The following is a 22,766-nucleotide window of genomic DNA, read 5'->3' as shown; positions in this document are numbered from 1 at the left end:
CCGTGTTTTCGGTGAACTACGACGGCGACTGTAGTGTTAACGATGGAGGCTCCGGCTAGCAACTGTAGTGGCTCGGGTTGCAACAGAAGAGGTAATGGTGGAGTTTGGTGCGAGTTCGGGTTCCCGGCGCTGACCCAACCAGTTCAGGTCTCGTAGCAGTCCGACCGGGTCAGATTTGGCTTCGTTTGTTCGGGTCAGTCGGGGGCTTGAAGCTTCGAGTCTCGTCAAGTTCAGTCTCGGGTCGCACCCACAACCCTTCGGTCAGTTTACTTATGTTTTATGTTTTGATCTTGTCAATGGTTGGCTGCTTGTTTGTGTTATGAATACAAAAAGGATCCTAAAATACTTGAAACTGTTGTGATTATATTACGGATTTGGTTGAGTAATTTGCGGTTGATAACTGTTGTGGTATACATATGATTAGAGTGTGATTTAGGAATTACATGACAAACTGATTTTATACTAGTGAGTTGTTTGTATGATGTAGATGATAGATATAAAGAGCCTTGGATGTATAATAGTAACTGTTATGTGAAATTTGGATATTGTTCATATTGAACTAAGATTAGAATTGTGTGTTTTCCTTATTTATCATAACCTGATGATGTTCTAATGGTGTAGTGTTAAGAATGGATCATGATATATGGGTATTTGAATGACTAGTGATGTAGCTAGTGGAATGAAGTTGATTATAATCCACTGCTTGTTCACTGTTAAGTACCTGTTTGCTTCGAATCATTTTGAAGGAGTGGCTATTGTTACCTGATGATTAATAATGATGATATGATATTTCTCGTAAGACTGTTATATGATATAAAAGTGTTTGATGATGTTTAAGGTGCATGATAGAGTGATTTTTGTGATAAAATGGCTGCATATGTTTCGGGTGGAATATAGTGATAAATCAGTAATAGATAATGGTTGATTAGAATCCGCTTAGAATTATGAACGTGATGAACAGTTTGAATATGCGATGAAAATTTGAAGAATAAGTTGATTGATCCGATTTGGATTGGTAGAATGTTGAAAACATGTTAGTGACTTTTGATTGGATAGTACACGCTCATGAAATTTGATCGGATAGTACCTGCTTATGAAATCTGATTGGGTATTACTGACATGGAAATTCTAGAAGCATCTGCATAGTCTACGAGTCGAGACCTTACGGTTGCGACTCGAGACCATTGAGGGACAATTCGAAACCAGACAAGACACTCCAGGAGTCGAGACCCGCACGATTGCGACTCGAGATCTCATGATCTCGACTCGAGACCTCTACGGTTGCGACTCAAATGTTCACAACTCGAGACGAGTTGTTGCGACCTAGAATCCAGTGGTTGCGACTCGGGACCTCTTGTTCTCGAGTCGAGACCACCCGGTTTCGACTGGACTGCCTTGCTTAGTTATTGGGCCGCACAAACTGATATTTTGGACTGTGTGCTACTGTTAATGCTTGACTGTTAACTGTTTAACTGTTTTTATGATAGGATAGGCCCAATGACGCATATACTGCTATGCTAGTGTGACTTACGTGCTATGTGCTAAATATGTGTAGTTGTACATGCCATTACTTGCTCACGAACCTAATAAATATTTATAAACCATAATAGGGTATGGTTGACCAACGTAACACGAGTAAATTAACTACCGAGCAAAGCAAAGGTGAGTTCACTACTTTTTACTTAAAGCATGCGTTCCCGGTGGTTGGGAAACGGAACGAAACAACTTTTCCTGGTTTGGAATTGCTTACTATCTCCTTACGAGGGATGCGGTATTTCTATCTCCTTGTGTGGGATACGGGTAACAACATTATCCCCGGTGAGGGATACAAACTTACTTTCTTCCCTTGTTATTGGGAGCTTTTAGTTAATTACTGTTTATACGGAAATGCAACGAGCAACACTAAACGAAACTCTATCACTCAAGTCCCTACTATACATAATACCGATTAGTCGCCGGGGCCAGGCGAACGGGTTATTAGTTGATAGCGCTATTTAGGTCTTACCAACCTCACACCGTGCCATGGTATGGGATCGGTCGTGAACTAATGTACTCAGGCATCCGTCAATGATGATAGAACATTGACATCGGGGCATCCTGCGGAAACGCAACGGTTACCTAGTGTTCGGTATTGGAAAAACAGTTTAGTCGCTTACTTATGGGGTAGCTCCCCATGGCATGTATAAACGGGGTAATTAACTGGTTAAAACAAGTTTTTGGAATTAAAACTGGAAAACTGCAAACACGTGAACTCGCCAACGTTATGTTGACACTCTACTGCATGCTTTGCAGGTTGCTCGATACAGCTTTGGACGGACGTTGCAATCGGATGGAGTGCGTGGGTCGTAAGTAACATGTTATTAAACTTGTGGTTTCAATTATGATACGTTTTCTTCCCTTTTCCGCTGCGAACTTAAACTATGTTTTGAAAAATTTTAAATTGGGTCACTAAATATGCTAATGTTTATAACCATAACTATTCCGTTCAAAATAATTAGTGGCTAAGATCCTGGTCGTCACACGCCTCGCGGTAATACTCCGCATGTGGATTTTGAGGGTGTGATAGATTGGTATCAGAGCCATTGGTTATAGCGAACTAGGTTTTTAAATATAAAATATTTTGGTTTGGGAAATAAAATATTTTTATAAGAAAACCAGACTATAACCGTTCTTTAGTGGAAACCACAACTACACCACACTCCGGATTGCAAGGTTCGTCAACATCAGATGCTCACCTGGTAATGGTAGGCTAACGACATTTACTTGTGTATAACTTATGTGTGTGAACACGCATGTGTGTATGTGTATAATTGGCATATATGTGCGTACATTTGGTATTTAATCCAGTGGATCATACGAAGGCTAGGCTAGCTTGTTACGTGTTAAACAGGAGCGAGTCCTCCTAAACCTGGTTCGAAACCATGATACGCTAAGGGCAAGGAACGAGTTATTCCAAGCCCTCATCTCATCCATGTACGTCCTAATAACACCCCTGGATTGGAACGAATCGGCGCGGTGAACGATTGCTCGATATACTTGCTTAGGAGAGGCCTGTTACGAAACACATAGAGAAGTTACGAGAACAAATCGCCAAAGGGGAGCCACCCCCATATCATGAGATATTTGAAGAAGCGACGACGCCATTCGTATTCTCTTTACTTGCGTATTTCTTTTATTTAAGTGGTGAGACTTGTTCCCTCACACGACTGATCACCTGGATCCTCGAAGCGTTCTAGTAAGTCTACACTTTTCGAGTTTTGTTTGCACGTCTCCAACACGTAAAACCTGGGTGGTGTGTGCTTCTCATTGTGGTGCCAGCAATCGCATTACCTCTCCATCGACCACGAAGTTATTTCCTCCTAAATTCCCCGTTACATGGTTAATCCTTGCTCATACCTTAGCACGCCCCAAAACCCAGCAAGTTGACATCCTTCCTACGAACCGGTGTATTTGAAGACGTGGCTAGACAAGGATACGAGCCAGTCAACCCACCGACGAGTACGGTGACCTTGATGCTTACCTCATCCTTCATTTACCATAACCGTTATTCTTTGACGACTTTTCTAATCCTACGAATCCTTTCACTAGCTTCCGTTCGAATCAATGTTTATTGCTTAAAACGGTATCCTCACTTCCATCGTTTCTTTATTACGGCATTCACGTTTCTTCGTATAGGAACCTTGACCAGATCTCTTATCAGTTGGTGAATCCAGCAACGTCGACCTTTAGTCGACAAACTCTTTAGCCCTTGAAGTTTAGCAGCGTGTTACTTCAATCGTACTTTCTCGGAAACCTGTTTTTACTATTTCACATCGAAACCCCCCCCCCTCGACGACGCGAACGCTACTCCAAACTTATTCGCGCAACTTAGAACAAACCGCTCGAACTTGATTACTTACCGATTTGAGGAATCACATCCTGTCAGACGCCTCAGTAAACCCTGAAACCTACAGACCCGCATGACGATCGTCCTTCTCTAGCTATTTCATTTTGCGCCAACTTTATCGACGTAACACCTCTCATCAGCAAGCAACGTTCTTGATTCTAAACACCCATAGCTTGTGTACGACCAGCTACCTCATTGACATCTGATAAATCTCTATTGCTGATCCCAAAGCCGTCATGCTTTGTCTCAAGTTGAACGCAACAGTTATGACTTCCTTTCTTGCATCAACTCGCTACTCGTGTTATGATTCACGGATTCCATGATCCTTATCCTACTCTACTCTGCACAAATCCTCGTTTGAACGAACTACTTCCTATGAATGTTACTCGTTGGAGCAACGAGCCAAGGATACCCTGGGGTAACGGGTATCGCAAGCACTGTCCTTCGAACTTGATATGATCAACACTTAGTCACGACGCACTAATTTATTCCATCCTGTCAAAAATTTGACGCTTGTTTCTTTTGATGATATTTGAACCTACTCCGAAGACCCGAGGCAGTCCGAACGGCTCCTCTGCGCTACCCTGGCACCTCTACAACTCAAAACCGCCTGCGTTAAGTTTCCCGCACACGACTTTTAAACATTGCAACGCCCGCATTTCTCGACCATACGCGAAACCCCTCACGATTTTGACCCGAAGGAGTGTCACCTGACATTAGGGAGGTGCACAATACCGCAACTCCAGCAATTGAAAGATGTTCTACGAGGTGCTTCTATCTTGTCTTATCATATCCAAGGCATTGGTGAAGTGTCTGCTAGTAACGCCACGCAACCCAAGAAACCGATAAGTTTCCGAACCTACAACCATCTTCTTAATAGAAGTAGCTGTGGGGGCACGGAGTGCCAACTGCTATCACTTTTGATCGAAACCTACGTTCTGTATCCGATTCGCCTCAGACTAGATACAAAAACCTTTGGCTCACAGTTAGGCATGAGCATCACTTATCGCCTGCAAACAGATGGTCAGGCCAAACGCACCATCCAAACACTCCAACGCATGCTGAGAACATGTATTATCGTCCTTTGACACGAGTGACACTTCCCTTTGAAGAATCTCTTCCAACCACTGCTACCGCATTGGCATGCAGGCAACATCATTTGAGGCATTGCACGGACGCAGATGCCGGTCACCTCTGTGTTGGGCGAAAGCCAAATTACCGGCCCAGAACTTGCACTTGACACAACAGGTAGGATTGCCCAGAATAGGCAACGCATGGCGGCAGCTCCAGACCGTCAGAAAGGCTACGCGGGTAAGCGTAGGAAACCTCTAGAACTCCGAGTCAGAGACTGGGTTCTACTTAAAGTTTCACCCTGGAAGGGTGTGGTACGTTTTGACAAACAGGGCAAACTTGATCCGCGATATGTTAGACCGTTCGAAATTTACCGAGGGGATCGGTAAGGTTGTTATAGACTAAACCTGCCTGAAGAGTCGAGTGCGGTACACAACGTCTTTCACGTATCTAATCTGAAGAAGTGTCTGTCAGATGAAACATTCGTTATTCCTTTTTAGGAACTCGTGATCAGCAACAAACTACGCTTCGTTGAGAAACCGGTTGAAATCAGGGATCAAGAAATCAAAACCCTCGAGCGTAGTGTAACCAACAGAACGAGTTCGTTGTAACTCACGCTGTGGCCCAGAGTTTACCTGGGAACGGGAAAACCAGCTGATGCGCATGTATCCCCAGTTGTTTACAAACATAACTTCCAGCACTGAAGCTACAACTAAACTTCGGGAAGGAATTTCCAGCCAACATGGGGATGATGTGACACCCCACGAAAACGTCTAATCACACTAGCTTGTCAGTGGCTGCGCGCTAAATTTCGGGACGAAATTTCTTGAACTTGGGGATAATGTGACACTTTGGGTTTTCCTGTACGCGTCTTGGATGTTATAGTTAAGTTTGTGAAAATCTGTACTATGTGAAATACGTACAAACTCTGTGGGTCTTATGCTACGTGACTTTTTCGTGCAACGTGATTGAGTGTGCTATGTGACTTACATGTTTGTTTTGTGGATGCTCGTGAAACTGCTTGTATCTACGAGCGGTAATAGAGTATGTGTATACACATAGAGCGTAACGTTTGACTTTCTGCTTAAATTTCGAGGACGAAATTCCAGTAACATGGGGAGAATGTGACAGCTTGAACCCTTGATCCTGATCGTCGAGAGACGAGCCTATGGTGGTTATTGTTATTATTGTTACTATTATTATTATTATTTGCGAAATAATAATAATTCACGACGAGAATTCCAATTATTTACGCACGAGTTATTATAAATGGGCCAGTACGTTGGAGCTAGGCACATAACATTGCGGATCCAAACACACTCGGGCCTAAGCCCAACTCAACCCACCTAAAAACCCTACACTATAAAACACCCCTAAAAACCCTACACCCTCAGCTAACCCAGCCGACACCTTCCCTCCCTAACCTCTGCCCCTTCTCCCCTGCAACTCCGATGACCGGAGTTATTCCGGCTGTCTCCGGTGACAACTCCTTCGACGAGAATATCCGCACATCCACACACGCACCCTCCATCCTCCTCCTCCTTACAATTTCCTCGTCCTCACCTCACAGCACCACCTCCTCTTCCGAAACTGACAGTCGGCCACCACTACTCCAACGGCGAAAACAAGTGAGAGGAAGAGACGACAGAGAGGATGGGTCGGCCTTCTCCGGTGACCTCCGTGTTTTCGGTGAACTACGACGGCGACTGTAGTGTTAACGATGGAGGCTCCGGCTAGCAACTGTAGTGGCTCGGGTTGCAACAGAAGAGGTAATGGTGGAGTTTGGTGCGAGTTCGGGTTCCCGGCGCTGACCCAACCAGTTCAGGTCTCGTAGCAGTCCGACCGGGTCAGATTTGGCTTCGTTTGTTCGGGTCAGTCGGGGGCTTGAAGCTTCGAGTCTCGTCAAGTTCAGTCTCGGGTCGCACCCACAACCCTTCGGTCAGTTTACTTATGTTTTATGTTTTGATCTTGTCAATGGTTGGCTGCTTGTTTGTGTTATGAATACAAAAAGGATCCTAAAATACTTGAAACTGTTGTGATTATATTACGGATTTGGTTGAGTAATTTGCGGTTGATAACTGTTGTGGTATACATATGATTAGAGTGTGATTTAGGAATTACATGACAAACTGATTTTATACTAGTGAGTTGTTTGTATGATGTAGATGATAGATATAAAGAGCCTTGGATGTATAATAGTAACTGTTATGTGAAATTTGGATATTGTTCATATTGAACTAAGATTAGAATTGTGTGTTTTCCTTATTTATCATAACCTGATGATGTTCTAATGGTGTAGTGTTAAGAATGGATCATGATATATGGGTATTTGAATGACTAGTGATGTAGCTAGTGGAATGAAGTTGATTATAATCCACTGCTTGTTCACTGTTAAGTACCTGTTTGCTTCGAATCATTTTGAAGGAGTGGCTATTGTTACCTGATGATTAATAATGATGATATGATATTTCTCGTAAGACTGTTATATGATATAAAAGTGTTTGATGATGTTTAAGGTGCATGATAGAGTGATTTTTGTGATAAAATGGCTGCATATGTTTCGGGTGGAATATAGTGATAAATCAGTAATAGATAATGGTTGATTAGAATCCGCTTAGAATTATGAACGTGATGAACAGTTTGAATATGCGATGAAAATTTGAAGAATAAGTTGATTGATCCGATTTGGATTGGTAGAATGTTGAAAACATGTTAGTGACTTTTGATTGGATAGTACACGCTCATGAAATTTGATCGGATAGTACCTGCTTATGAAATCTGATTGGGTATTACTGACATGGAAATTCTAGAAGCATCTGCATAGTCTACGAGTCGAGACCTTACGGTTGCGACTCGAGACCATTGAGGGACAATTCGAAACCAGACAAGACACTCCAGGAGTCGAGACCCGCACGATTGCGACTCGAGATCTCATGATCTCGACTCGAGACCTCTACGGTTGCGACTCAAATGTTCACAACTCGAGACGAGTTGTTGCGACCTAGAATCCAGTGGTTGCGACTCGGGACCTCTTGTTCTCGAGTCGAGACCACCCGGTTTCGACTGGACTGCCTTGCTTAGTTATTGGGCCGCACAAACTGATATTTTGGACTGTGTGCTACTGTTAATGCTTGACTGTTAACTGTTTAACTGTTTTTATGATAGGATAGGCCCAATGACGCATATACTGCTATGCTAGTGTGACTTACGTGCTATGTGCTAAATATGTGTAGTTGTACATGCCATTACTTGCTCACGAACCTAATAAATATTTATAAACCATAATAGGGTATGGTTGACCAACGTAACACGAGTAAATTAACTACCGAGCAAAGCAAAGGTGAGTTCACTACTTTTTACTTAAAGCATGCGTTCCCGGTGGTTGGGAAACGGAACGAAACAACTTTTCCTGGTTTGGAATTGCTTACTATCTCCTTACGAGGGATGCGGTATTTCTATCTCCTTGTGTGGGATACGGGTAACAACATTATCCCCGGTGAGGGATACAAACTTACTTTCTTCCCTTGTTATTGGGAGCTTTTAGTTAATTACTGTTTATACGGAAATGCAACGAGCAACACTAAACGAAACTCTATCACTCAAGTCCCTACTATACATAATACCGATTAGTCGCCGGGGCCAGGCGAACGGGTTATTAGTTGATAGCGCTATTTAGGTCTTACCAACCTCACACCGTGCCATGGTATGGGATCGGTCGTGAACTAATGTACTCAGGCATCCGTCAATGATGATAGAACATTGACATCGGGGCATCCTGCGGAAACGCAACGGTTACCTAGTGTTCGGTATTGGAAAAACAGTTTAGTCGCTTACTTATGGGGTAGCTCCCCATGGCATGTATAAACGGGGTAATTAACTGGTTAAAACAAGTTTTTGGAATTAAAACTGGAAAACTGCAAACACGTGAACTCGCCAACGTTATGTTGACACTCTACTGCATGCTTTGCAGGTTGCTCGATACAGCTTTGGACGGACGTTGCAATCGGATGGAGTGCGTGGGTCGTAAGTAACATGTTATTAAACTTGTGGTTTCAATTATGATACGTTTTCTTCCCTTTTCCGCTGCGAACTTAAACTATGTTTTGAAAAATTTTAAATTGGGTCACTAAATATGCTAATGTTTATAACCATAACTATTCCGTTCAAAATAATTAGTGGCTAAGATCCTGGTCGTCACACGCCTCGCGGTAATACTCCGCATGTGGATTTTGAGGGTGTGATACTGCTGACTCAGACTACTTAGCTGAGGGTAACGTCGCCTTCAAAAGAGGGGCCTACCACATTATGCATTAATAACTTAATTAATTATCTTTCAATAATCCGACCCTTTAGGATTGTATCCTTGCTGACTCAAACTACTGGGTGGAGGGTAACGTCGCCTTCAAAAGAGGGGCCTACTACAATAACTAAGATAATCTCTTAAACAAGTGCAAAAGTGCGAAAATAATCAAAGGTTACACTAACACACGAGTCGGATCCAAGTGATTCATCTTGTCTATCTGTTTTTATTTTTATGTTATTTTCAGCATTTTAGTTAGTTTTATTTTCTTAGTTTAAAAATCTTTTTCTAACATTTTGATTTGATTAGACGTTGAGGATAAACCGGTACTAAAAGCTCTTGTGTCCTTGGAGGACCTCGGTATCTTACCAACACTATACTACGTCCACGATGGGTGCACTTGCCCATATGTGTGTTTGGTGTTAGTAAATATCGTGTTTTATAAATTTAAAACTTGGCTAAAAGTGTAAAAAGGGCTTAAAATATACATCTAATATATATAACACCTAACACGCATCAGTTTCCAAAACACCCATTGACTTGAGATGTCGCTTAACATGTGCCGTCCACGACATATAATTTTCTCCTGTGATATTAAGAACCGGGAATTCAATTTTTGCTATGTTTGCCATTTTGTTGCTAAACATAAATAAGATAAATATTAAAATCTAAATACTCATTAAAAATGAGAAAACATATAAAGGTGCAGCTATAAACAAATAAATGAATACATAACTACTGAAAAGATGAGGTGTAAGGTCGGCAACAATATTAATATTATGCCGGCCAATATTAAAACCGGGTGAATCATCTTCGAAATTTTTTCTTGAATAACTTTGAGAAGAAGAGTGTTTGCTGTGGAAAAAATGAGGTTGATAATTGGTTATTTATAGTGGTAAATTATAACCGTTTTGTAACGGTTATATTACCGTTTTATAGCCATTGTACAACGGTTATATATATATATATATATATATGTATGTATGTATGTATGTATATGTATATATAATAAATGATGTTTTAAGGAATGTTATTTTATAAGATATAGAATTAGGATGTACAATAATAAGAATAAAAATGTTAGTATACATGAATGTAAACTCTAAATTAAATGTTAGTATGTGCGTATAAATAAAAGTTAGACACATAAATAAATACAAGTGCTATTAAGTCTTTCAGTCTCTTTATTTTAATTTTTTTTTCATTTTTTTAAGTATGGGACTTAATTGTTTTTATGATAGGAGTGTCTGGATAACAGGGTTTCCTAAAGGAAAACAATCCCACGATACATAAAAAGACATGTTACGTTTTTGTAGTCCAACAACGATCGTATGTCCATTGTAAGATACATCTGCACTGGTATTAGTTTATCATAACAATTATAGTTTATATATTAATCAAATACTTACTTTTATTATAATTGCTTGAACGTTTCCTTGGCTAGAGCCTCGTGCTGATAACGTGTTATAATATAACAAGGATTAACACAAGATTAATGCTAAAACTTTAAGAACTTTAGAAATGTTATAAGAGAGAGAAGAAGAGAGTTGTATAACTTATAAAAGTGTATACATGAGGTGCATTTTCCCTTCTACCTTGAGCTAGTATTTATAGTACAAAAAAATTAACTATTTGGTGGACAAGGTTAACTATTTGGTGGACAAGATTAACTATTTAGTAGACAAGGGTTACCCATAAGTTTGACAAATAGTTCATCCACTTGCTTGGGTGAAATCTTAGAGGTAAATCTTGATCTACATGGTAAATTCTATGTGATATTCATAACAGTGGAAACATATTAGCGTATTTATAGTATTTATAACTAGCGGTCGTATGCGTATTTATAATATTTATAACTAGCGGTCGTAATTACACAACATAATAACACTCAATAATTTGGTGAAGTATAAAATCAAACACTCTCCCTGGTAATCCGTTAAGTTTAATACACACATGAAGGTTTATCTAAAACCATTGTTCGATCCCAATCTCTCGACTCATATATAATCCTTTACATGTGTTTGAGGTAATTTACCAGAAATTTATTGAACTCGACATCTGTTGGAAATTTTAGTTAAAATGAGTTTTCACTAAATATTTTGGACATCAATAACTATATTTATATATGTGTTGTATAAATAATAATTCGTGGGTTTGTGTTCTATGTTGTGAGAGCAGCATAATAATGAATCAAACTATGTCCAAAATGGAGCTAAAATGAATAGAATATCGATGCTCGAAGTTGGTGATTGAAGTGAATATTTCTAAGCTTTGGTGACTCTAGTATAAATTCATCTTTGTCATAAATTGATGGTTTTATGACTTTTAATCTCTATTCAAGAGTCATGATGTAAGTTTTGCTATGTGTTATTATTTTATTTAATATGACATTAATATGTCATGAATGTAACTTTTCTCTAGACTCATAACGAAGGTTTTTATGCTTATAATTATCTTGAAACAATAGTAATTAAATATGAAGTTTTATTTTTGAGTATAAAAGGAACTTATAACTCTTTGATGGATGAAAAAAAAAGAAAATAGAGAAGAAATGAGATGAAAGAGATATACTAGAGAAAAGTTTTATAAAATTTAAAGAGGAGTACTCTCTAATTCTTCCACCATCACCAACTTATATTTATTTATTTTCCCACATAAATTAGAACACCATGATACCCAATGCTATCTCGGGTGCGAGTGCCATCTCCGGCAGTACACATACTGTTCCGGTTGTTGTACCCTGGGAGACAGAACCGTCTGAGAGGAGGCGTGGAATCTATTTTAAGGGAAGCGTGTTAAACACATGCCTCAACCAAAACCGTCAATAATTTTGCTTGTCTTGCAGCGGAGTTTCGATCTCATAGGTGCGATTGAAGTTTTCAAAGACATTCCCTTTGAATCAAGATTGGTACAATTTAGTTGTATTTTATATTCGTTTATTTAGTTTTGTAACCGATATTGTAATAGTCGAATTTCCCACAAATAACAAGAGTCTCGTAATTATATTATTTATTTTATAATATATTTTAATAAAAAGTGAACCTAGTTCCTACAACATCTTTATCTTTTGTTAAGTGAGAACATATAGTTTTAAATTCAACACATAACTAGTTGATTTTCCGCCCTCGCGTTGCGGCGGGGACCTAATGTCTGCAAAACGTGTTTCGGCAACAGCAAACAGATACCAAATATCAAAACATAAATAAAAATGACTTGGTAACGATAGTCACTTCTTCCTAAAAAAACGATTAATAATAGCACCCACACGTCCTACACGTTGGAAATTCGGTTGTTTTCAGTTTAGTTATTACGGTGCTAACACGTTAAAATATGGATGAGCTCGGTACTGGTAACGGCACCGAAAGTACTGATCCGGAAAATCATCGAAATTAGGTACCGGCACCAAAAATGCTAGGTACCATACGGTATGGTATTTGAAGGTAAAAATCAGTAAATACAGGTATGGTGCTAGACCGGTGTCGAACCGAATGTAACGATTCTGTAAACGCCAAAAGGTGGGTACCAAATTGGTACCGAAAATGATTGGTATAGTAAATTTGGTACCGATACGATACCGGTTTGATTACAGGATTTGATATGATTTGCTCATCAATAATCTAAATATTCAAGTTAATTTTACGTGCTACAATTTATTCATTATAGAAAAAGACAAAAAAGAAAACAAAATAAGTTGTTTTGTATATAAAACCTCATTCAAACGAAATACAGTTTACTTACAGTGTGTATGAAAAGTAATCTAAACGGTACAATTACTTGCATTGCTACAGGATTTGATGAGCTCGGTACCAACTGGTACCGAAAATACCGTTACCGAAAATCCCAAAAGTGGGTACCGGTACTGAATATACCTGGTATGGTACGGTACTGGTATGGTACCGGTATTTGAGGATAAAAACCGGTGAATACCGGTGCCGAACCAATACGGAAAATATTAAAAGTCGGTACCGATTCAGAACCAAAACTATACCCGATTTGATAAATTGGATATCGGTACTCTGGTACCCAATACCGGTACTGTTCATTGTGTTCTAATTTCATCTATAGGTAAATTACTGTTTATTTTGTTCTAAAATTAATAAATAGGTAAATAGGTAAATTAGAAAAACATATTAGAGATTTATTTGAAAAACCTGTTAGAGATTTATTTAAAATAACTAGGAGTTGACCCTGCGATGTGGCGGCTGTCACTAAGCCTCTTTTGAAGACCATAATCTAACCAAACATACTTTAAACACATATTATTTTTAGGCATTTGTATTATGTCAATGTTTAGTAACGAGTTGATGTTAACCCGTACGTTACGGCGGGATATTAATTATGAATGTCTTTATGAATGAGAGTGAGAACATACGGGAATCGAAACTTAGGATGGAAAAATGAAAACATACGACGAAAATTCATGGACGAGCCAAAGTCATACGACTATTGAAAATAGAGAAAAAAATTGAAGGGGTGAGAGAATCTGCGAGAGAAGAAATAAGAAAACGTTTGAATAAATGGTGTTGTTACCGTTACACGTAGAGATAAGATGACGGTGGTGTAAATGGCGTTGGTGAATATGTCATAGTTTATATTAGATTGGAAATTTTGTGTGCCATTAATGTGTCAAATTTTAAATGATTTAACTGTTAATTGTTTTGCTCTAGTTATCTTAAAAATATTGTATTAGTTTAACATACGTGTTTTTAAATAATTTTTAATAGCAAAATTTCACTATTGTGAAAATGCATCTTAATAAGTTAGAAACTATTACAAATTACTACATATGTGTTACTAAAAAAATGTTAAATTCATAAATTAGAGACATTTGCGAATTACCCATGTATTATTATAATATATTTTGATGAGTTAAGTTCACATACAAAGTGACTTATCATACAAAACGTACGAAAGACATGAAAAAAAAAAACACGGTGACATTTTCGTAATTATTTACTCGTAGAGTAATTATCAAAATTACTCTACAAATGATCTTGTAGAGTAATTTTGTAAAATGTTCTTGTAGGGTAATTTTGATATTGTAAAGTAATTTTGTAGAGTATCATAACTATTCTACAAATGATCTTGTATGATAATTTTGATCTTGTAAGGTAATTTTTTAGAGTATCATAATTACTCTACAAATGATTTTGTAGAGTAATTTTGAATTGTATGTTGTGTGATAAATTGTAGAGTAATTTTGATGGAGAGTAATTTTGATACATTTGTAGATTAATTTTGATAATTACCATATAAGATCAAAATTACTCTACAAAATACAATTGTAGAGTAATTTTGATAATTACGTAAAAGATCAAAATTACTCTACAATATCAAAATTACCCTACAATAACATTTTACAAAATTACTCTACAAGATCAAAATTATCCTACAAAATCATTTATAGAGTAATTTTGATAATTACTCTACGGGTAAATAATTACGAAAATGTTATCGTGTTTTTTTTTTTAATTTTTATGCTATTCATATGTTTTGTACAATAAAGATATTTATATTCATACGTTTTGTACAATAAAACTATTTATATTTTAGCTATAGTTGAAATAAAAACTACACACCTTCAATTTAGAAAGGCGGTGTTAAGAGAAATCATGTGGATCAAAATAATATACCACACCATTTCATTTTAGAAAATGCCTGATTTTCAACCGATGGGATCACCGTTTGCGATTGTTAAATTTTTAGGATTTTTACATATTTCCCCCTCCTAAGAGGGCTTATTACATATTTCCCCAAACTAAAAATTCAATTACATATTTCTTCTTTTTAAGGAAATGACCCAATTACCCTTATAATAACCCATCCCTTTGTTTCCTTTTTCCTTGTATTTACGATTATTTCCATATGTTCCAATTCTTCGTTAATCTTAATGTATATTGACTCATGATATTCTGCATCGCTTTTTTAAATATAGTTTTCCATGTTGAGAAATTATCCTTATGATAATGCTTGCTACAAGGAGCACTATCATCCTAAATGTGATTTTTGCAAACACTTTGTAAGTATCGTTTATCACAAAAATAATCCATTTATCCATCAATTCGTAACTCAACGTTATTCATATATTTATAGATCCCAACAAATGCTGCTAGGCTTATTGAATATAGTTTTCCATGGATTTTTGGTAAGACAAATATGAGGAATAGTCCTAGAATGTTAAGTCATTACTCATGAATATTCTTATATATTGTTTCTTTTGAACATCAAACAGACAAAAAGCACCTGATCGGAGAAACGGAAGATAACTTGCACCAAGAAAGAGGTATTCTTGTATCTCTGTTGGTCTTTTTGATTTTCCGGTTCGGCACTTGTATCGACCCCATCACACTCACTCGTACACTTAAAGTTGGAGATATTTTGGTCTTTAACAGAGAAACTTTTGCTCTTGAATTTTTTAATCCTACAAGTAAGGATTACATTTAAAGTTTGTGTTTTTTATTAGGAGTATTATGGTATTGTTTAAGGAAATACTATATGAATTGAGAAAATATGTAATTGATGATATTAGAAATGGGAAATATATAAATATTCATTTAATAAGATCATTAAGGGTAAAATAGTCATTCAATAAGAGTAATTTTAATGAAAAGGAGAAATATGTAATATATATGGGTTAGGGAGGGGAAATATGTAATATATATGGGTTAGGAAGGGGAAATATGTAATTGAATTTTATGACTGGGTAAATATATAATAAGTTATCTTAGGAGGGGGAAATATGTAAAAAAACCCTTAATTTTTAGTTTCATTAAAATTAAACTCACAACGCTTCATATTATTTTGTAATTTTTTTTTGAAACGGATATTATTTGGTAATTATAATTCCGTAAATAACTTTGCTAACGGACATGTCTTTTAGACAAAGGGTTAATATAATTTACAATATACAATTTATATATATATTTTCATGGTAAAGTATCCTGTATAAAGTCATACTTTTGTAAGAAGTGTGAGAAATAATTTGGTGATGACAAGTGTCCTCTATCTTAATTAATTCAAAAGGGTATATTAGTAATTTACCTTTCTTATCAATTAATTGAGTTTTAAGATAACTGGAAAAAAAACTGCCGTCCTATTTTTTTGCAAGATTCAATTCCATTTTCACCTACGTATGCCATAAAACATCAGTTATACATTTATGATGGTGGCCACAAAATGAAGTGAAAGTGAGATTTAGATTGCCAACAAATGTATTACTATTTTTTGTTCTTAAAATGTAGACCATGGCCACTAAATCTGTATATACTGATATCAAGTATGTCGTCCATTTTGCAAGATCTAATATGGGTTCATCGTGGTGTTTTAAAATCTGGGAATGTTTTGTATTGATAAAACACCATGACTTGAATCATAGATTTTTAAAACACCACACAATGAACAATGTCTCCAAATAAAACACCATGACTTGAATCATAGTCATGGTGTTTTAAAATCTGGGAATGTTTCGTATTGATAAAACACCATGCCTTGAATCATAGATGTTTAAAACACCACACCATGAACAATGTTTCCAGATAAAACACCATGACTTGAATCATAGATGTTTAAAACACCACGCCATGAACAATGTCTCCAGATAAAACACCATGACTTGAATCATAGTCATGGTGTTTACGATTTTTATACAATGTCTCCAAATAAAACACCATGACTTGAATCATAGATGTTTAAAACACCACGCCATGAACAATGTCTCCAGATAAAACACCATGACTTGAATCATAGTCAATTTATCCAGATGTTTTAAAATACCATGCCATGAATCTGATTACAGTTCTCGTTATGATAATGTATGACGAATATGCAACCAAAGACCTCCTACAATTAAGGTGAATCATTAATTCCTATATTTAAGGGAAAAGGAGTAAATGTAGGAGTTTTTTGGTCGTGTATGATATGGTTACCATATTTCAAACATTGAAAAAGACACTATTGCCCTTTAATTTTACATAAAGTCCCTCTAATTAAAACACAATTTACATTTTTATACCCTATTGATCTCAACCATTAGATCGAATATCCAATGGTTTAAAACACTTCTTACCCTTCTTACATTTTAGACACTTTTTACCATATCCCTACCCATATTTTCATAGGGAAGTTGCTATACCTTCTTATTTTTTCTAAAAAAGAATAGGTGGCAAACCTTCATTCAAAGTTATGTTTATTCAAATCATTCTGTCTTAAGTTACATTTTAGAAAGAATTGGCGGTAACCCTTCATCAAAATCATTGTGTTTTTATCAAAACTATTGTGTCTCAGTTAGTTTTTGCATGTATATAAAATTAAATACTTAAATATTTAACTAAGATAAATCTTAATTTAAGTTAACTATTTAAATAAGATAATCTTAATATAAATATTATTTAGTTATAAAATTACAAATAATAAATGTAAATTCAAATGCTAATTTAAAGTTTTGTAAATTTAAATATTAGTTTAAAGATTTTTTTAATAAGATAATATTTAATGTAGTGAACTAAATAATTATGTATTAAATAATGTATTAATTAAGAGAAGTTTATTAGATATGGGAAAATTAGAAACTATTGCATAAAACACTTGTACCCTATGCTTCAAACATTGTAACAAGGGTCTTAGAAAATTATGAAATTACATCTCCATCTCTAGGATATGCTTTATATGTATAAAAATCTCTTGACTGGCTTAAGCTTACTAAGGCCAGGCGGGGCGGTCCGTGATGGACGCCCGGTCACGAGTGATGGCATTACGCACACCGCCGCTTCCATGGTGGTCACGCGTTATATTTGAAACGCGTTGAATCCTTCACCCGTTGAAAAGTTTGAAAAATTGGACCGTTGCTTGATTTTTCACCGTTATTAAACGGTAATATTCAATAAAAAAAAACTTTAAACCATTTATTTATTTATATCTCCATTTTAAACCATTTTACACACACCAATCTACATCTTTAAACCATTTTAAACCCATTTCACACAATTTATATCTTTCTCAAATGGAATTCCCTACGGATTCGACGTTTCTAATGTCTAGCGATAGCGATACCAAGTCGTCTTCCGACAACGAGACGCTAAAATATTTTGTGTCGGTGTATAACGAACTTGATGCCGAGTCCCTCCGCCCAAAGAAGAAGATGGTCGACCGTGATCGTATATGTGCCAACGAAGTGTTGATGAACGATTATTTTGTGGAAAATCCGCTCTACAATGCCGAAACGTTTAGAGATCGGTTTCGTTTACCCAAAGAATTATTTTTAAAGATTGTTGGAGACATCGAAGCAAGCGAGGAATGGTTTCAAGAAGGTTACGATGCGAGGGGCAAACCAAGTTTCACGCCGATACAAAAATGCACGTCCGTCATTCGCCAACTAGCGACAGGTAACCCTCCCGATCAATATGATGAATACCTAGCTATGTCGGCCAGAACTTCACGTGAATGTTTGCAATTTTTTTGAAACACGGTCATTAAGTTTTATGCTAAAGAGTTTTTACGTAAACCGACGAGCCACGACATCTCACGTATTTACGCCGCACACGAGGCTAGATAGCATTTTCCTGGGATGCTCGGTAGCATCGATTGTACACATATCGAGTGGAAAAATTGTCCAAGAGAGTTGCGAGGGGCGTATTTTAGGGGAGACATCAAAAGACCAACCATCATACTAGAAGCGGTGGCGTCGAATGATTTATGGATTTGGCATTCGTATTTCGGTGTTCCAGGTTCAAACAACGACATCAATGTGTTGCACACGGCGCCGTTGTTTCAAACCGTAACGGATGGTACCGCACCTTCCTCTCCTTTCTATGTTAACGGACGACATTATAGACGAGGCTTCTTTCTTGTGGATGGTATCTACCCGTCATGGTCTGTTTTTGTGAAAGCTCCCCCATTTCCTGTCGAGTCTAAAGAAATCGTGTTCAAAAAATTGCAAGAATCGGAAAGAAAAGATGTTGAGAGGGCATTTGGTGTTTTAAAGTGTAGATGGGGTATACTACACCGACCGGTTCGTGCGACGAACAAGAAATCAATACATGGCATAGTGTATGCATGTATCATATTGCACAATATGATAATCAAAGGAGACGGACGTGCAATATCCCCGGATTGGGTGCCGGATCCTCCTACACAAGTTCAAGTTCCACAAAATATCCAACTAGAATTACGTAATGAAGAAACTCACTTTCGGTTGAGATACGATTTAATCGAACTAGTAGGTTCTCTAGGTTTGGAGTTTCATGATTCGGACGAGGAGTAGGTTTTTTTTTTTAAATTGTATGTTTCATGATTTCTAGTATGTTAAATTCAAGTAATATGTTTTAAATTTAGTGAAATTTATAATTTTAGTGTTTTATTGTTAATTTCTAATTTAAAATAAAAAATTAAAAAATTAGTGAGTGATGGAATTCTATCACTAATGACCACCCCCACTATATTTTCTATCACTAGTGATAGAATATTGGTTGATGACATGGCATGAGTTGGATAATGGGAGTCTTAGCATAATATGTTTCTTAGTTCCAATTTTAAAGTCTTAGCTTTCAGCTCGATTTTATCTCTTTGGAATTTTCATGAAAAACATCTAGCCAATCCATATAATTCACACGCTACATAGCAAGGTTTTAACATAACAAACTTAAAAAACCATTATCCTTTACGTGGACAATGCTTAGTTTATGGTAGTGTTTATCTTGTAAGCCTTCTATAGGAACCTGTTAGGATCTGAGTTATAACTTGTGTGTTTTAGGTGAAATAATTATGCATGAATGATAGTATAAGATGAAAGTGCAGCGGAATTATATGAACACACAAATTTGGAAAGATATCAAACTTTTATTAATGAGTATAATCAAAAGATTACAAGAATGATTTTACACTTCCCCTCAGCCTGATCACTCACTTCTGTTCGTCCAATAAGGATGTCAAGTGATGAAATAGATATCTAACAGGTGAGATCTATTTATACTAAGTACAATCTGTTCACAATCAGTGCTGACATCACCCTGATAGCGACGTCTAACATTCCTAACAGAAAAGCGTCCACATATGTTAAAACATCTGATGGAATTAACAACTGATTAAATACACTAAACATTTGTCTTCACTAACATTGTTACATTAATTAATTATGTTCTTTAAACCTTTGTTGACTAGTTTAAAACATCTGTTTAGGCCTAACAGAAGTTTGGTCTTCACCATCAGTGTTTTTGTAACACCCCGAAAACAGGTTTAGTAATTAAACCTCGTTAATACCAAAGAGCGGGTAAAGTACCGTTAGCGGTAAAAATTAACCCGGTGAATATTAGGACTTAAACAAATAATCCTAATATTAATTAAAAGGGAAAATAAATGCTTTGAGAAAACAAAAAATATAAGAAGCCCGAGTTGACGGGACTTAAAATAAAACGAGTTATAATCTACTCGAACCCACTAAGTTAACCAGGAATGTTTAACCCAGTTAACAAGACGAAATATTATTAGAAATAAGTAGGTGGTAGCCTACTAAACAAATTAACCAAACAAGAGGGGCCAAGGTGGGACAACTTGAAAAGTTATTTAATAAAACAAAAAAAAAAATATACACACACAGACTGTGCGTGGAGATCGACCAGGGGAAAGCTCCCATGGAGCTCTAACCCTAATTTCAACAAAAGCACCAAATTGAAGCTCAAATCAAGGCCCAAATCAATGCATGAACATGAATAAACGATCACCAAGTCAAGGGGATCATAAGGTATGTCGAATTTTTGACATTCATGAAGTTGTGAAATTTTGATTAACATAACAAGATGCGATTTATGTAATAATCGTAGAGGTTATAGCCGAATTAGAGAAGTATGATTAGTTAGGAACAAATCCTAGTTGAAAAACTTGATGTATTAATGTTGAAAACTAGGAAATTGTTGATTACCCATATATGTGTTAAATGGGTATTATAGTTAGGTGATGAACACTTGAATTAGAATGTAAAATTTATAAATATTGATGTTATAATACAAGTTCTAGATGTAGTTCGTGAACATTAGACATAGAGGTTTGATTTTGATGTTAATCTTGGTAAAAATAACTAGTTATGAACTAGTTTGTAAATGTGTAAAACTATGCCCATTAGGTGTTTGTTAAAATGCCTAAATGAAAACTGTAATGTTGAAATTTCAAGTGAAACACGCATTTGAATGATATGGTAAATTATGCGTAATATGAAGCGATAGGGGTTCTAAACATCATGTTGATTTAGACTAACTGTGTAAATCATGTGATCAAAAGTAGTTAACTTTTGGTAAGTTGAACTAACAAATAATGAAGTCGAATAGTAGTTTTTGACATAGAAAATACGTAAGGTGGAATAGTCGTGATTGTTAATGACTAATTTAACCACCTTGTGAATAATGATCATAGTTTGACGCTTAACGAGCTAGGTGGAGGCTTGGGAAAGAAGCGGGTCAAACGGATCGAATGCACGGAAAAAGAGCAAAATCGGATGCAAGGTAAGTAAGGCTTACACCCTTTTATAGAATACCTACTTGTGTGTATTGAAAATGGATAAAGGAAAATTAGTAGTTGAAATATGATGTTCCGACATAAATAATATAGGTTGGAATAAGTGAAAATGGTGAGAAACCATAAACGGGTTAAAGAGGTAAAATGGTGATCCGGACATGAGTTGACGGATTAATAAAGAGATTTAAATAGACATCACAAAGCGCAAGTCGTAACGGGTCAACTAAATAAGAAATGACCTTTAAGTAATATGAACTCAAGGGGTAAACCGGAGTAGGTTAAAGGAGTGAGACGGTAATTAAATACCATCTCGTAGTGATAAATTGTCATTTTGATTAAACGGGTCAAATGGTGTTGATAGTAATAACTAATGACCGTTTGTTGAGTTTTGTAATCACATGAAATAACATATGGTTCGCGCTGCTATTAACTAGTGATTAATAGCGAAAGGTATTTAAATGGGTCAATCCTATGACCCGAGCCAGGTACGCACAGAAAGGTTTATAGTTAAGAGTGAGTTTTTTGGTCAAGTAATTAGTAAGTTCTTCGTAGTAAAACGAGGGACTAAAAGATTAACCAAAAATCCCTTGATGGGTGAACCGGATAAACGACCCTTAGAGGTTGTTTAGGAACTTGTATATTGATTTTGAAATCCTTAGATTCATGTAAAAGTCCTAGGCAAAAAAAAAATAATTGTGGGTTCCTTGTGCTAAATCCACCACAAAAATAGTTGTGGTGGAAGATAAGTAGTTAATTAGCATGGAAAGATGAGGTGCGAAAAGAAAATAGCGAGTTTGATGCTTAGATGCTTAAAAGTCCCCTAAATGGATCAAAATAAATTAAGAAGTTAAATGTGGATTAAGTGATTAGAAAGATACAAATAAATCGGTGAATATAAGTACGTACACAAACGCTGTAATGGAAGCGAAAATGCTAATTTTTGGCAAGCCCGGAATGGGTAAAATGATAAGCAATGAACATTGTTAATAAACTTGTAGTACGATGTTA

The sequence above is a fragment of the Helianthus annuus genome, chromosome 13 (genome assembly GCF_002127325.2).
Source record: "Helianthus annuus cultivar XRQ/B chromosome 13, HanXRQr2.0-SUNRISE, whole genome shotgun sequence".
Taxonomy (NCBI): domain Eukaryota; kingdom Viridiplantae; phylum Streptophyta; class Magnoliopsida; order Asterales; family Asteraceae; genus Helianthus; species Helianthus annuus.
This window is presented reverse-complemented; position numbering follows the sequence as displayed.